Here is a 14,781-nt window from a genome sequence, read left to right as displayed (position 1 = left end):
CTCCTCCCCCCCCCCCGGCGCCTGAGAAGCGATCCTCTTATCAGGCGTCCATCGGGGAAACGTTCCGCACCCCGACTTCCGAGGTCCGGCGTTCCAAAATGGACCCCGCGCGTGAGGACCTTCTTCGGGTCCAGCCCACCATCCCTGTGCCTCCTCGGACTTCCAAGAAGGCCTCCAAGAAGTCTCTATCCCCCTCTCCATCCCGGCGCGTTTCGTCTGACACTCCATCCGTGAGTCGCTGTTCCCGGCCGTCCTCAGTTTCGACGGGACACTCTGCTGCCAGGCGCTCAGCTGGCCTCTCGTCGGCAAATGATGCTGCCCCTCCTACGCAACCCGGGACAGCGGCCGCAGCTGGCGACGACTCGATGGAACAGGATCCGCCTCCCGCCGGTTGTAGCGTTGTTCCCTCGAAACCTGGCCCTCCGCGGCCGTCGAGGTGACCAGCTCTTCCCCCGTCTCTTTCCCCCCATTTTTTCTGACTAGCGATGGCCTTGTTGCATTGGAACATCAGAGGTATTCGATCTAATCGGGAGGAATTACAACTGCTCCTCCGCCTGCACTGTCCGCTCGTCCTTGGTCTCCAGGAAACCAAGTTGCGCCCAACTGACCGTATTGCCTTTACCCACTATACCTCGGAGCGGTGTGACCTCACCCCTGTGGATGGTATTCCAGCTCATGGTGGGGTCATGTTGCTCGTTCGGGACGATGTCTATTACCATCCCATCCCATTGACCACCCCACTCCAAGCAATAGCTGTCCGTATTACTCTTTCTGCCTTTACTTTTTCAGTTTGTACCGTCTACACTCCATCGTCATCCGCAGTTAGTCGGGCTGACATGATGCACCTGATTGTTCAGCTTCCTCCGCCGTTTTTATTGTTTGGCGACTTCAATGCCCATCATCCTCTTTGGGGCTCTCCTGCATCCTGTCAAAGAGGCTCCCTCTTGGCGGATGTCTTCAACCATCTCAATCTTGTCTGCCTCAATACTGGCGCCCCGACTTTCCTGTCGGACTCTACTCATACCTACTCCCACTTGGACCTTTCGATCTGTTCTACCACTCTTGCCCGTCGGTTCGAGTGGTATGTTCTTTCTGACACCTATTCAAGCGACCACTTCCCCTGTGTCGTTCGTCTCCTGCACCACACCCCATCCCCACGTCCTTCGAGCTGGAACATACCGAAAGCTGACTGGGGACTTTACTCCTCCCTGGCGACCTTTCCGGACCACGATTTTCTCAGTTGTGACAGTCAGGTCGAATACCTCACCGCTGTTATCATCAATGCTGCCGAACGTTCCATTCCTCATACTACCTCTTCTTCACGTCGCGTTTCCGTCCCCTGGTGGAATGAGGCTTGTAGAGACGCTATCCGTGCTCGACGACGTGCTTTACGCACCTTTCGCCGACATCCTACGTTGGCGAATTGTATTGGATACAAACGACTCCGAGCGCAATGCCGTAGAGTCATCAAAGACAGCAAAAAAGCTTGTTGGGCCTCTTTCACCAGCTCCTTTAACAGTTTTACTCCCTCTTCTGTCGTTTGGGGTGGCCTGCGCCGGCTGTCGGGCATTAAGGCCCACTCCTCGGTACCTGGCCTGACCTCAGGTAATGAGGTCCTTGTTGACCCTGTGGCTGTCTCCAACGCCTTCGGCCGCTTTTTCGCGGAGGTTTCAAGCTCCGCCCATTACCACCCTGCCTTCCTTCCTAGGAAAGAGGCATAAGAGGCTCGGCGACCTTCCTTCCACTCGCTGAATCTGGAAACTTATAATGCCCCCTTTACTATGTGGGAACTCGAACGTGTGCTTGCACTGTCCCGGTCCTCTGCTCCGGGGCCAGATGCCATTCACGTTCAGATGCTGGCACACCTTTCTCCGGCGGGCAAAAGCTTCCTTCTTCGTACCTACAATCGCGTCTGGACCGAAGGTCAGGTCCCCATGCGTTGGCGTGACGCCGTCGTTGTTCCTATACCCAAACCCGGGAAGGATAGACACATTCCTTCTAGTTACCACCCCATTTCTCTTACAAGCTGTGTCTGTAAGGTGATGGAGCGTATGGTTAACGCTCGGTTAGTCTGGATTCTTGAATCTCGACGGCTACTTACCAATGTCCAATGCGGCTTTCGTCGCCGCCGCTCCGCTGTTGACCACCTTGTGACCTTGTCGACATTCATCATGAACAACTTTTTGCGAAAGCGCCAAACGGTAGCCGTGTTCTTCGATTTGGAGAAGGCTTATGATACCTGTTGGAGAGGAGGTATCCTCCGCACTATGCACAGGTGGGGTCTACGCGGTCGCCTGCCCCTTTTTATTGATTCCTTTTTAACAGATCGATAGTTTAGGGTACGTGTGGGTTCCGTATTGTCCGACGTCTTCCTCCAGGGGAACAGAGTGCCTCAGGGCTCCGTCTTGAGCGTAGCCCTTTTTGCCATCGCGATCAATCCAATTATGGATTGCATTCCACCTAATGTCTCAGGCTCTCTCTTTGTCGATGACTTCGCGATCTACTGCAGTGCCCAGAGAACATGCCTCCTGGAGCGCTGCCTTCAGCGTTGTCTAGACAGCCTATACTCATGGAGCGTGGCAAATGGCTTCCGGTTCTCTGAAGAGAAGACGGTTTGTATCAACTTTTGGCGATATAAAGCGTTCCTTCCGCCATCCTTACATTTCGGTCCCATTGTTCTCCCATTCGTGGAAACAACTAAGTTTCTAGGGCTCACATTGGACAGGAAACTTTGTTGGTCTCCGCACGTCTCTTATTTGGCGGCCCGTTGTACACGTTCCCTTAATGTCCTCAGAGTTCTTAGTGGTTCATCTTGGGGAGCGGATCACACTGTCCTGCTTCGCTTGTATCGGTCCATAGTCCGATCGAATCTGGATTATGGGAGCTTCGTCTACTCGTCTGCTCGGCCATCCCTCTTACGCCGTCTCAACTCCATTCACCATCGGGGGGTTACATCTTGCGACCAGAGCCTTCTACACTAGTCCCGTCGCGAGTCTTTATGCTGAAGCTGCCGAATTACCATTGACCTACCGGCGCGACGTACTGCTGTGTCGGTATGCCTGCCGGCTGTTGTCAATGCCCGACCACCCCTCTTCTCAGTCCTTCTTCGCCGATTCTCTCGACCGTCAGTACGGGTTGTATGTGTCTGCCCTGCTGCCCCCTGGAGTCCGCTTCCGTCGCCTGCTTCGACAATTGGATTTTGCTCTCCCTACCACCTTCAGAGAGGGTGAGAGCCTGACACCACCCTGGCTCCAGGCTCCGGTTCATATTTATCTCGACCTCAGCTCGCTCCCGAAGGAGGGTACTCCGGCTGCAGTGTATTGCTCACGGTTTGTCGAACTTCGTGCGCGACTTGCCAGTCACACCTTTATTTACACCGATGGCTCCAAAACTGACGATGGTGTCGGCTGTGCCTTTGTCGTCGGGGCCGTAACCTTTAAATACCGGCTCCTCGACCAATGTTCCAGCTTTACGGCCGAGATTTTTGCTCTCCATCAGGCCGTTCAGTATGCCCGCCGCCACCGCCATTCATCGTATGTACTCTGCTCTGATTCACTCAGTGCTCTTCAGAGCCTTGGAGCTCCCTTTCCGGTCCATCCCTTGGTGCAACGGATCCAGCAGTCCCTCCATTCTTACGCTGATGATGGCTCTCCTGTCAGCTTTCTGTGGGTTCCCGGACATGTAGGAGTGCCTGGGAATGAGGCTGCTGATGCTGCAGCCAAGGCTGCAGTCCTCCTGCCTCGGCCAGCCTCCCATTGTGTCCCGTCATCTGACGTTAGTGGGGTTGTTTGTAAGAGGCTTGTGTCGTTGTGGTGGGATACTTGGTCATCCCTTCAAGGAAACAAGCTCCGGGCAGTAAAACCGTTCCCAACTGCTTGGACAACCTCCTCCCGACCATCTCGGCGAGAAGAGGTCCTTCTGACAAGGTTGCGGATTGGGCATTGCCGGTTTAGCCACCGCTACCTGCTCTCCGGTGACCCAGCCCCGCAGTGCCCTTGTGGTCAAGCATTAACAGTGCACCATGTTTTATTGTCGTGTCCCCGCTTTAGTCAATCTCGTGTTGTCCTGTCCCTGCCATCTACTTTACAGGATATTTTAGCTGACGAGGCTCGAGCAGCTGCTCGTGTTCTTCGTTTTATAACTTTGACTGGTTTGTCCAAAGACATCTAACTCTTTTACTTATTTTATCTGCATCTTTGTAAGGGCTTTCTGGTGTCCCCCCCCCCCTCCCCTTGAGTTTTACTAGATTCTATGTGCTCTACCAATTGTGACTGGGCGCTAATGACCTCAGTAGTTGAGCGCCCTTAAACCCCACCAAAAAAAAAAAAAGAAGAAATTGATATTATGATTAAAATTATGTGACAAAGGAACTGAATTAAAAATTACATTAAATCAATTAATAGAATAAAAATGATGATGAAAGTCATCTCGATAAAAATTTAAAAATAAAAAAAAAACTTACTACGCCTGACAACATTCTACTCCACAGCTTCCTACATGCGAAGCTGTTATCCTATCCATTACCCCACGCAGGCTACATAATGTAACTTTTTAACTCTGTTGAGTACGAGACAAAAGTGCGATTATTTTCGTCAATTACTCGCAAACGAGGGTCCAACAGGGTCAATGGCTGCAGTGTGTGATACCTGGGATCTTAATCTACATCACTGTACAGATAGTTTCAAAAAGTCTGTCATACCGCCGGGAACTTCTCGTTGTAAGCTTAGACAGTTGGTACGTGGTACGAAATGTAGTCAGCATGACAAGATGGTCTCTAAATCGACGTACATCATCGCTACATTACTCAAGATTCAACTGCTTTTATGAGATACAGAACACGGAACATCTTCCACGTCTCGTTCACCAGATGATGACCGCTACCTACGCATAAAGGCTGGTGGTAATCCCGAGAAGTTTGAAACTGAATTGTGCGCTGCCCGTTTTGAGGCAACTGTTACGGGTGTGTCGACTCAGAGAGTAAGCAACCATCTCTACAGCATCAGTTTGGCCTCTGCACTTCCATATGAAACAACAGTACAAACCCACAGCTTCGTGGTGTGCGAAGGAGGTGGGCAAACTAACATTCCGTAGGAACCAAGAATTTAAGTTATAGAATTGTTCATACAGGTACTGATGTATGTCTCGAGCAGACAGCCGCATGGGTTAAGGATATGAGGTTGTTCAGTCATAATTTAGACTTGTATCATGTTCGTATGTTGGATGCTAAAATGTATTTTATATTAAAAAAATACTTTCTATCATGTTGAATGCGAAGAAACTTTCACTCTAAGAAAAACTATTGCATTATGCATAATGTATAATGTCAATGCTTAACTAGAAAGTGTTCGTTTGAATTGAGAGACTATGTATGTAAATAAGTAGAAAAGATCTGTGTAAAAACCGCTTTCATTTTTTTTCGTAAAGAAAAAAGTGATGTTTTAAGGAAGCAGTAACTTTCTCTTTTTGTACTTAATTCTGTATTCGCTGCCAATGTAGTGATGCTGCTGAGTCTCTTGTTAGACACTTTAATAAAATAGTAATGTTTTCGTTCTTAAATAACAGATGTCTGTCATTCACTGCGACTAACCTTTGGATGCCACAGTCCTGAATTTTTTAATGAATTTGTATTTTACAGACGAGTGTATCGGGAAACTGCGCTCACATTGTTTGATGACAAGGCGACCATTTTTTATTGCGTCACATTGTTAAAGTACCTCACTGTTTAAAAGTCTAACCTGAAGATCTGTTTTCACGAACTCTGATACAATATTCGTTACCGCTTTTTACGCGGAAGTCACGATAGCATTTTATGGTCAACGAGCGTTCAAACAATGATGATTCTCAATAGCCATCAGGGCCTGATACGTCGAAAGAACACAATCGTCGATGGCACAGAAATAGTGACTGAGTATTTCAAAAATATTAAATATTTGGTGATGTGTGTCATAGATAACCATGTCGTGCCGCCGCAATTGTAAAGCGTCTTTCCAGAGGCAAAATGATATTTATGCACAGCATATATTTTATTAAATTAAATATTCCTCTTTCTCTTACCTGGTCCCGCGGAAGAATAGGTTACAACGCCTTCCATCCCCATGGAAGGTGATTTGAACGATACACTATTTCGGGAAAATCTATTGTCCAGTCCCCCAATCAACAATTAGGAGATGGGTTCGTGTTTCAAGATGATAATGCATGAGTAAGTCGCACCCATTTCGCGAACACTTTCCTCCACGAACCAGTCGAATAGAAGGGCTGGTGTTGTTTGCTGAGATAAAGTCCACTGAGCATGCGTGGGATCAATTATAACTTGCTTCATGTTGTTCGAGGAATGTTCCACCCACCCAGGATGACCTCAGGTTTCATGCCGTCGAAGAGTAGAACTGCTTTCAACAGCAACGTCTTCACCATCTTGAGCACAGCAAGTCGAGGAGGATCCAGTGACATTACGTGACACTGAATGTTACCCGGAAGCAGCTACTACACACATAAAAAAAAAGTTTTGCATTGCCCCGATTCGCAGAACTCCTGAAGACAGACGTTGTCTGTGGATGTTGTATCACGGACACAGTCCCCTTAACTGTTCAGAGATGTCAGTAAACCCGCCCAAAGAAGTAAACGACCATGCATGAGCAGCGCCTACTAGACAGCCGATCAGTTCAAGTCATTCCACTAGGAAGGAGGTAGAAGGCTCGTGTTGTCTGTAGATCAACCATGCCTAGATGGTCAATACCATGGTTCGATCGCGTCCGCATTGTTACTTTGTGCTAGGAAGGACTCTTAACAAGGGAAGTGTCCAGGCGTCTCGGAGTGAACCAAATTGATGTTGTTCGGACGTGGAGGAGGTACAATGAGACAGGCTGCCCAAGAGCTACTGCCGCAGTGGATGGTCGCTACCTACGGATTATGGCTCGGAGGACTCCTGACTGCAAAGCCATCATGTTGAATAATGCTTTTCGTGCAACCACAGGACGTCATGTTACGACTCAAACTGTGCACAATAGGCTGCATGATGTGCAACTTCACTCCCAACGTCCATGGCGAGGTCCGTCTTTGCAACGACACCATGGAGTGCGGTCCAGAGGGGCCCAACAGCATGCCGAATGGACCGCTCAGGATTAGCAGCACGTTCTCTTCATCGTTGAGTGTCGCATATGCCTTCTACCAGACAATTGTCGGAGAGGTATTTGGAGGCAATCCGGACAGGCTGAACGCCTTAAACATACTATCCAGCGAGTGCAGCAAGGTGGAAGTTCCCTGCTGTTTTGGGGTGGTTTTATGTGGGGCCGACGTATGCCGCTGGTGCTCATGGAAGGCGCCGTAACGGCTGTACGATATGTGAATTCCATCCTCCGACCGACAGTGCAATCATTTTGGCAGCATATTGTCGAGGCATTCGTCTTCATGGATGACAATTCACACCCCAGTCGTGCACATCTTGTGAATGACGTCCTTCAGGATAACGCCATCGCTCTAATAGAGTGGCCAGCATGTTCTCCAGATATGAACCATATCGAACATGCCTGGGATGGATTGAAAAGGGCTGTTTATGGACGAATTGCCGTTGAGGAGTGGGAAAATCTGGACCAACAGGGAATTTGTCGATAGTACGCCACGACGAATACAGGCATGCATCAATGCAAGAGGACGTGCTAATGGGTATTAGAGATACCGGTGTGCACAGAAATTTGGACTACCACCTCTGAAGGTCTTGCTGTATGGTGGTACAACATGTAATGTGTGGCTTTCATGAGCAATAAAAAGGGCGGAAATGATATTTATGTTCGACTCTATTCCAATTTTCTGTACAGGTTCCGGTACTCTCGGAACCAAGGTGATGCAAAACTTTTTTTGATGTGTGTAATTTCACAGATGTGCAAATCTTCTGATCTGACCACTATGCGTACCTCTATGCTGTAAGGGTGCCGCGGATGACAACCAAAGGGGTAGTGCTATGAAAAGAAGTGGCAGCCCTGACCATCATTGCTGGTCGTCGGGCTGTATGGTGGGTGACAGATTGGTATTCCACCGCTGTCTGGAACGTCTCCAGGCAGGTCTTCACTGGTCATCGGGGCTCAGTTCGAAGCGGGACTCATCATTGAATACAATTTTACGCCAGTGAATGAGATTCCATGCTAAAGACGTGTCTGGAAACGCCGCAGATAGCGGTGGATACCAACTTCACGGTCGCCCGCCATACGGCCGACCACCAGGACTGATGATCTGGTGTGCCATTGTTTTTTATAGCTGGCTCTCGTTGGTCGTCAGCCGCGGCACCTTTACAGCGCAGATGTATGTCGACAACATTCTACGACCAATTTTGTTGCCCTTATGGCAAGCCATCCTGTGATTACATTTCAGCAATATAATGTCCGCTTTCACACAGCGAGAGTTTCTGCTGCTTGTCTTTGTGCTTGCCAGACCCAGACACTACTTTGGAGAGCAAAGTCGCCAGATCTGTACCCAGTGGAGAAATTTGGGAATGTTATGGGCAGGGCGCTGTAACCATCTTGGGATTCTGACGATCTTTCCCGACTGTTGGGTAGAATTTGTCACGATATCCCTCAGGAGGACATCCAATAGGTCTGCCAATCAATGCCAAACCTAATAACTGCCTGAGTAAGGGACAGAGATGGACCAACGCGTTATTTACTCGCTATTTCGTGAAGTTTTTCTCTTGAATAAATCTTCCGGTTTTCCGGAAACTGTAATCATTTACACTACTGGCCATTAAAATTGCTACATCAAGAAGAAATGTAGATGATAAACGGGTATTCATTGGTCAAATATATTATACTAGAACTGACATGTGATTTAATTTTCACGCAATTTGGTTGCATAGATCCTGAGAAATCAGTACCCAGAACATCCACCTATGGCCGTAATAACGGCCTTGATACGCCTGGGCATGGAGTCAAACAGAGCTTGGATGGCGTGTACAGGTACAGCTGCCCATGCAGCTTCAACACGATACCACAGTTCATCAAGAGTAGTGACGGGCGTATTGTGACGAGCCAGTTGCTCGGCCACCATTGACTAGACGTTTTCAATTGGTGAGAGATCTGGAGAATGTGCTGGCCAGGGCAGCAGTCGAACATTTTCTGTATCCAGAAAGGCCCGTACAAGACCTGCAACATGCGGTCGTGCATTATCCTTATGAAATGTAGGGTTTCGCAGGGATCGAATGAAAGGTAGAGCCACGGATCGTAACACATCCGAAATGTAACGTCCACTGTTCAAAGTGCCGTCAATGCGAACAAGAGGTGACCGAGACGCGTAACCAATGGCAACCCATACCATGACGCCGGGTGATACGCCAGTATGGCGATGACGAATACACGCGTTCAATGTGCGTTCACCGCGATGTCGCCAAACACGGATGTGACCATCATGATGCTGTAAACAGAACCCGGATTCTTCCGAAAAAATGACGTTTTGCCATTCGTGCACCCAGATTCGTCGTTGAGTAAACCATCGCAGGCGCTCCTGTTTGTGATGCAGCGTCAAGGGTAACCGCAGCCATGGTCTCCGAGTTGATAGTCCATGCTGCTGCAAACATCGTCGAACTGTTCGTGCAGGTGGGCAGGTGGTTGTTGTCTTGCAAACGTCCCCAACTGCTGACTCAGGGATCGAGACGTGGCTGCACGATCCGTTATAGCCATGCGTATAAGATGCCTGTCATCTCGACTGCTAGTGATAAGAGGCCGTTGGGATCCAGCTCGGCGTTCCGTATTACCCTCCTGAACCCACCGATTCCATATTCTGCTAACAGTCATTAGATCTCGACCAACGCGAGCAGCAATGTCGCGATACGATAAACCGCAATCGCGATAGGCTACAATCCGACCTTTATCAAAGTCGGAAACGTGATGGTACGCATTTCTCCTCCTTACACGAGGCATCACAACAACGTTTCACCAGGCAACGCCGGTCAACTGCTGTTTGTGTATGAGAAATCGGTTGGAAACTTTCCTCATGTCAGCACGTTGTAGGTGTCGCCACCGGCGCCAACCTTGTGTGAATGCTCTGAAAAGCTAATCATTTGCATATCACAGCATCTTCTTCCTGTCAGTTAAATTTCGCGTCTGTAGCAGGTCATCTTCGTGGTGTAGCAATTTTAATCGTCAGTAGTGTATTTGTCTATAAATGCACATCACATCTAGCATATTTTATTGTCTACTTGTCTTGGATTCAACCCCACATAAGTTCACAAATACTCAGTCACAGGGTGCGTGTTCAGTCTTTCATTGCAAGCGCAAATTTGCTGAGAATCGAAATGGTAATCAATAGAGACAGCTATGGTGAGACAGACTCGACAGACGCCATGTTGTTAGGTGCATTGTAGGGAAACGAAAATGTGGATAGCGGACAAATGCACGAGCAGCGGGCGTTTCTGGATGTTGCGTGTTCTTCGCGATTAATTACGCTTACGCGCGGCCCAGCTGCGGAACAGGAAGGTCACAGCGATTATATCTCGCCCTGAAAGTGCGCGTCTGTCATAGGCCGTGTTGCAGAACATTGTTACCTACTGGAGGCTTGCTCCACTCGGTGTATCACCCGACACGCACGCTAAGTGACAGCGGAAGCACTCGTCTTATGTTGCCGATCCATACTCACGTAGTGCAGTCCATTTGCTGTTCTTTACGGTTTTGTGTCACATATGATTAACAATACGCCGCGCTCCGGCGTAAACCATCTTAAGATCCCACTAAAAAAAGTGAAAAATAAACATGAATTACAGAAGAACATATTACCTAGGCTATTACTATGTATGACATAACACAAATAGAAATGTGGCAATTGTAGAATGAGATTAACCCATTACCGCTGAAATGATTTTAGAACAGTTTATCTTTGTGGCTGACAATACAACGTAAGATATCATATACACTGAGGAGCCGAAGAAACTGGTACACCTGTCTAATATCGTGTAGGGCCCCCGCGAGCACGTAGTAGTGCCGCAACTCCACGTGGCGTCGACTCTACTAATGTCTGAATTAGTGCTGGAAGGAACTGACTCCATTAATCCTGCACGGCTGTCCACAAATAAGTAAGAGTAAGTGGAGTGGAGATCTCTTCTGATCATCTGGTTGCAAGTCATCCCAGATATGCTCAATAACGTTTATGTCTGGGGAGTTTGATGGCCAGCGGAAGCATTTAAACCCAGAAGTGTGTTACTGGAGTCACTCTGTAGCAATTCTGGACATGTGGGGTGTCACATTGTCCTGCTGGAATTGCGCAAGTCCGTCGGAATGCACAATGGACGTGAATGGATGCAGGTGATGAGACAGGATGCTTACATACATGTCACCTGTCAGAGTCGTATCGAGACGTATCAGGGGTCCCATATCACTCCAACTGCACACGCCCCACACCATTACAGAACCCCCACCAGCCTGAACAGTCCCCTGTTGTCTCCATACCCGTACACGTCCATCCCCTTGATACTATTTGAAACGAGACTCGTCCGACCAGGCCACATGTTTCCAGTCATCAACAGTCCAATGTCGGTGTTGACGGGCCCGGGCGAAGTCTAAAGCTTTGTGTCGTGCAGTCATCAAGGGTACTCGAGTGGGCCTTCGGCTCCGAAAGCCCGTATCAATAAGGTTTCATTGAATGGTTCGCACGCTGACCGTTGTTGATGACCCAGCGTTGAAATCTGCAGCAATTTGCGGAAGGGTTGAACTTCTGTCACGTAGAACGTGTGTAGGAGTATTAACCGATCTAGCAAATGAGCCACACACTTGTTATCTTATATAGGCGTTGCCGGCTGCAGCGCCGTATTCTGACTGTTTATATGTCTCTGTATTTGAATGCGCATACCTATACCAGAGTCTTTGGCACTTCAGTGTAATATGTATTAATAGAATTTATACATAAAATAGGGTAGAGATTATTAAATTAACGCACCAGCTACTCGTAATCCAGACGAATATTATAAATGCGAAAGTAACTCTGTCTGTTACGCTTTCACGACTAAGCTGCAGAACCGGATTTGATAATACTTTGTATTGGAATAGCTTTAACGCTGAGAAAGAAGCTAAACTACTTTAGAAAATTAGTACTACAAGATATTTATTGATTTGATGACTATAACGCGTAAAATGGAACGATAATTATTCTTTGAAAAACCTATTTACTCTTCGACCTTTGAACTTTATCACATTTGTGAAAATTCTATTACTGTTTCTTATGTTCTACATAATAAAATTCAGCGTAAGGAAAGCAGTGTTTAAATAATTCTCAAATGCTTAATCCATACTTCCATACTAGTATCAGTCATACGCTCACCGCATTTTAGCCGCTGAGCCTCAAGCGTCTCTTGTACCTTCTGAGACGTTTAAAGACTCGCTACAACGGTGTCATTTAAAAGCTGTACGATAAAGAGAGACATCATGCCTGTAAGTATAGAACATGGGAGGGTTTTAGTAAGGCTGCATTTGATTTTAATATGTGCGCGCTACCGCTGATAACAGGCAGAGACGTGAAGGCAGCTGTTACTTTTGCACATACAAACGTTATGAAATTTGCGCTGCATCGAATTAAAATTCATTTATTTTCTTTATTCGTCAGTGCAACGATATTGAATGCTTCTAGAAAGTAGACATTTTATTTCAATATTGTCACCATCACCCATCGTAACAAAATTAGTGAGTTGTGTCAACGCCTCATGGTGGTGTGTTTAGTGTTGCTGACCTTTATGATCACGGGGTCCTGGGTTCGATTCCTAGTCAGGTTAGATTTTCTCTGCTTTGGACTGGGTGTGTGTGTTTTCACGATTATCGACGCGTAAGTCGCCGAAGTGGCGTCAAAGAAAGAAAGAAGAAAAATTTGCACCGAGTGGCCGAATATTGAATGGGGTCTCTTGCCCAAAAAGCCATACCCACACATATAATTTCATTTTACTGGTGGGCAAGCACAGTCGCAGGCAGCAGCTAGAGTATGATGCATATACTGTCCTCAATGTTTTTATCCATAATTTCATCATATTATTACGTTTCCACGACTTAACTACTGAACGGGTTTCGATGAAATGCGATATGAAGAAAGCTTGAACCCTGAGGATCAGCATGGGCTACTCAAGAAAGTGAAAAGAAAAAAATCGGCCCATAAGAGCATAAAGTAAGGAATTGAACATTATCCTCTACTTCAGTTAACATAAACTCTGTTAAAAACTATTAAATTTCTCACGTAATGCACTTGGTGTGCAATGTATTGATACTGATTCCCCTCTCCATGCACTGCTCAGCAGCGACGCAACACATACTGCGGCATTTCCAATGGGACCAATCTTCTGAGGCCATCGATCCCTAGGTTTTTTTTTTTATGATCAGTCTTCTAACTGGTTTGAGGCCCGCCACGAATTCATCTCCTGTGCTAAGCTCTTCATCTCAGAGTAGCACTTGCAGCCTACGTCCTCAATTACTTGCTAGATGTATTCCAATCTCTGCCTTCCTCTACAGTTTTTGCCCTCTACGTCTCCCACTGGTACCGTGCAAGTCATTCCGTCATGTCACAACAGATGTCCAATCATCCTGTCCCTTCTCCTTATCAGTGTTTTCCATATGTTCTTTTCCTCTACGATTCTGCGCAGAACCTTCTCGTTCCTTACCTTATCAGTCCAGCTAATTTTTAACATTCGTCTGTAGCACCACATCTCAAATGCTTCGCCGGCCAGTGTGGCCGAGCGGTTCTAGGCGCTTCAGTCCGGAACCGCGCGACCGCTACGGTCGCAGGTTCGAATCCTGCCTCGGGCATGGATCTGTGTGATGTCCTTAGGTTAGTTAGGTTTAATTAGTTCTAAGTTCTAGGGGACTGATGACCTCAGATGTTAAGTCCCATAGTGCTCAGAGCCATTTGAACCTCAAATACTACGATTCTATTCTGTTCTGGTCTTCCAACAGTCCATGTTTCACTACTATACAATGCTGTATTCCAGACGTGCATTATCAGAAATTTCTTCCTAAAATTAAGGCCGGTATTTGACAGTAGTAGACTTCTCTTGGCCAGGAATGCCCTTTTTGCCATTGCTAGTCTTCTTTTAATGTCCTCCTTGCTCCGTCCGTCATTGGTTATTTTACTGCCTAGGTGCCAGAATTCCTTAACTTCATCTACTTCGTGACCATCAAACCTGATGTTAAGTTTCTCGTTGTTCTCATTTCTACTACTTCTCATTACCTTCGCCTTTCTTCGATTTACTCTCAATTCATACTCTGTACTCATTAGACTGTTCATTCTGTTCAGCTGATCGTGTAATTCTTCTTCACTTTCACTTACGATAGAAGTATCATTAGAGAATCATATCATTGATTTCACCTTGAATTTTAATTCAACTCCTGAACCTTTCTTTTATTTCCATCATTGCTTCTTCGATGTACGGATTGGACAGTAGGGACGAAAGGCTACATCCTTGTCTTACACGCTTTTTAATACGAGGACTTCGTTCTTGGTCGTCCACTCTTATTATTCCCTCTTGGCTGTTGTACATATTGTATACGACCCATCTCTCCCTATAGCTTACCCCTACTTTTTTCAGAATTTCGAACATCTTGCACCATTTTACATTGTCGAATGCTTTTTCCAGGCCAAGAAATCCTACGAACGTGTCTTGATTTTTCTTTAGTCTTACTCCCATTATTAACCGCAACGGCAGAATTGCCTCTCTCGTGCCTTTACGTTTCCTAAAGCCAAACTGATAGCCATCTATCAAATCCTCAGTTTTCCATTCTTCTGTATACAGCGTGTTACAAAAAGGTACGGCCAAACCTTCAGGAAACATTC

Source organism: Schistocerca nitens, chromosome 8 (assembly GCF_023898315.1).
Source record: "Schistocerca nitens isolate TAMUIC-IGC-003100 chromosome 8, iqSchNite1.1, whole genome shotgun sequence".
Taxonomy (NCBI): Eukaryota; Metazoa; Arthropoda; class Insecta; order Orthoptera; family Acrididae; genus Schistocerca; species Schistocerca nitens.
Note: the sequence above shows the minus strand (reverse complement) of the source record.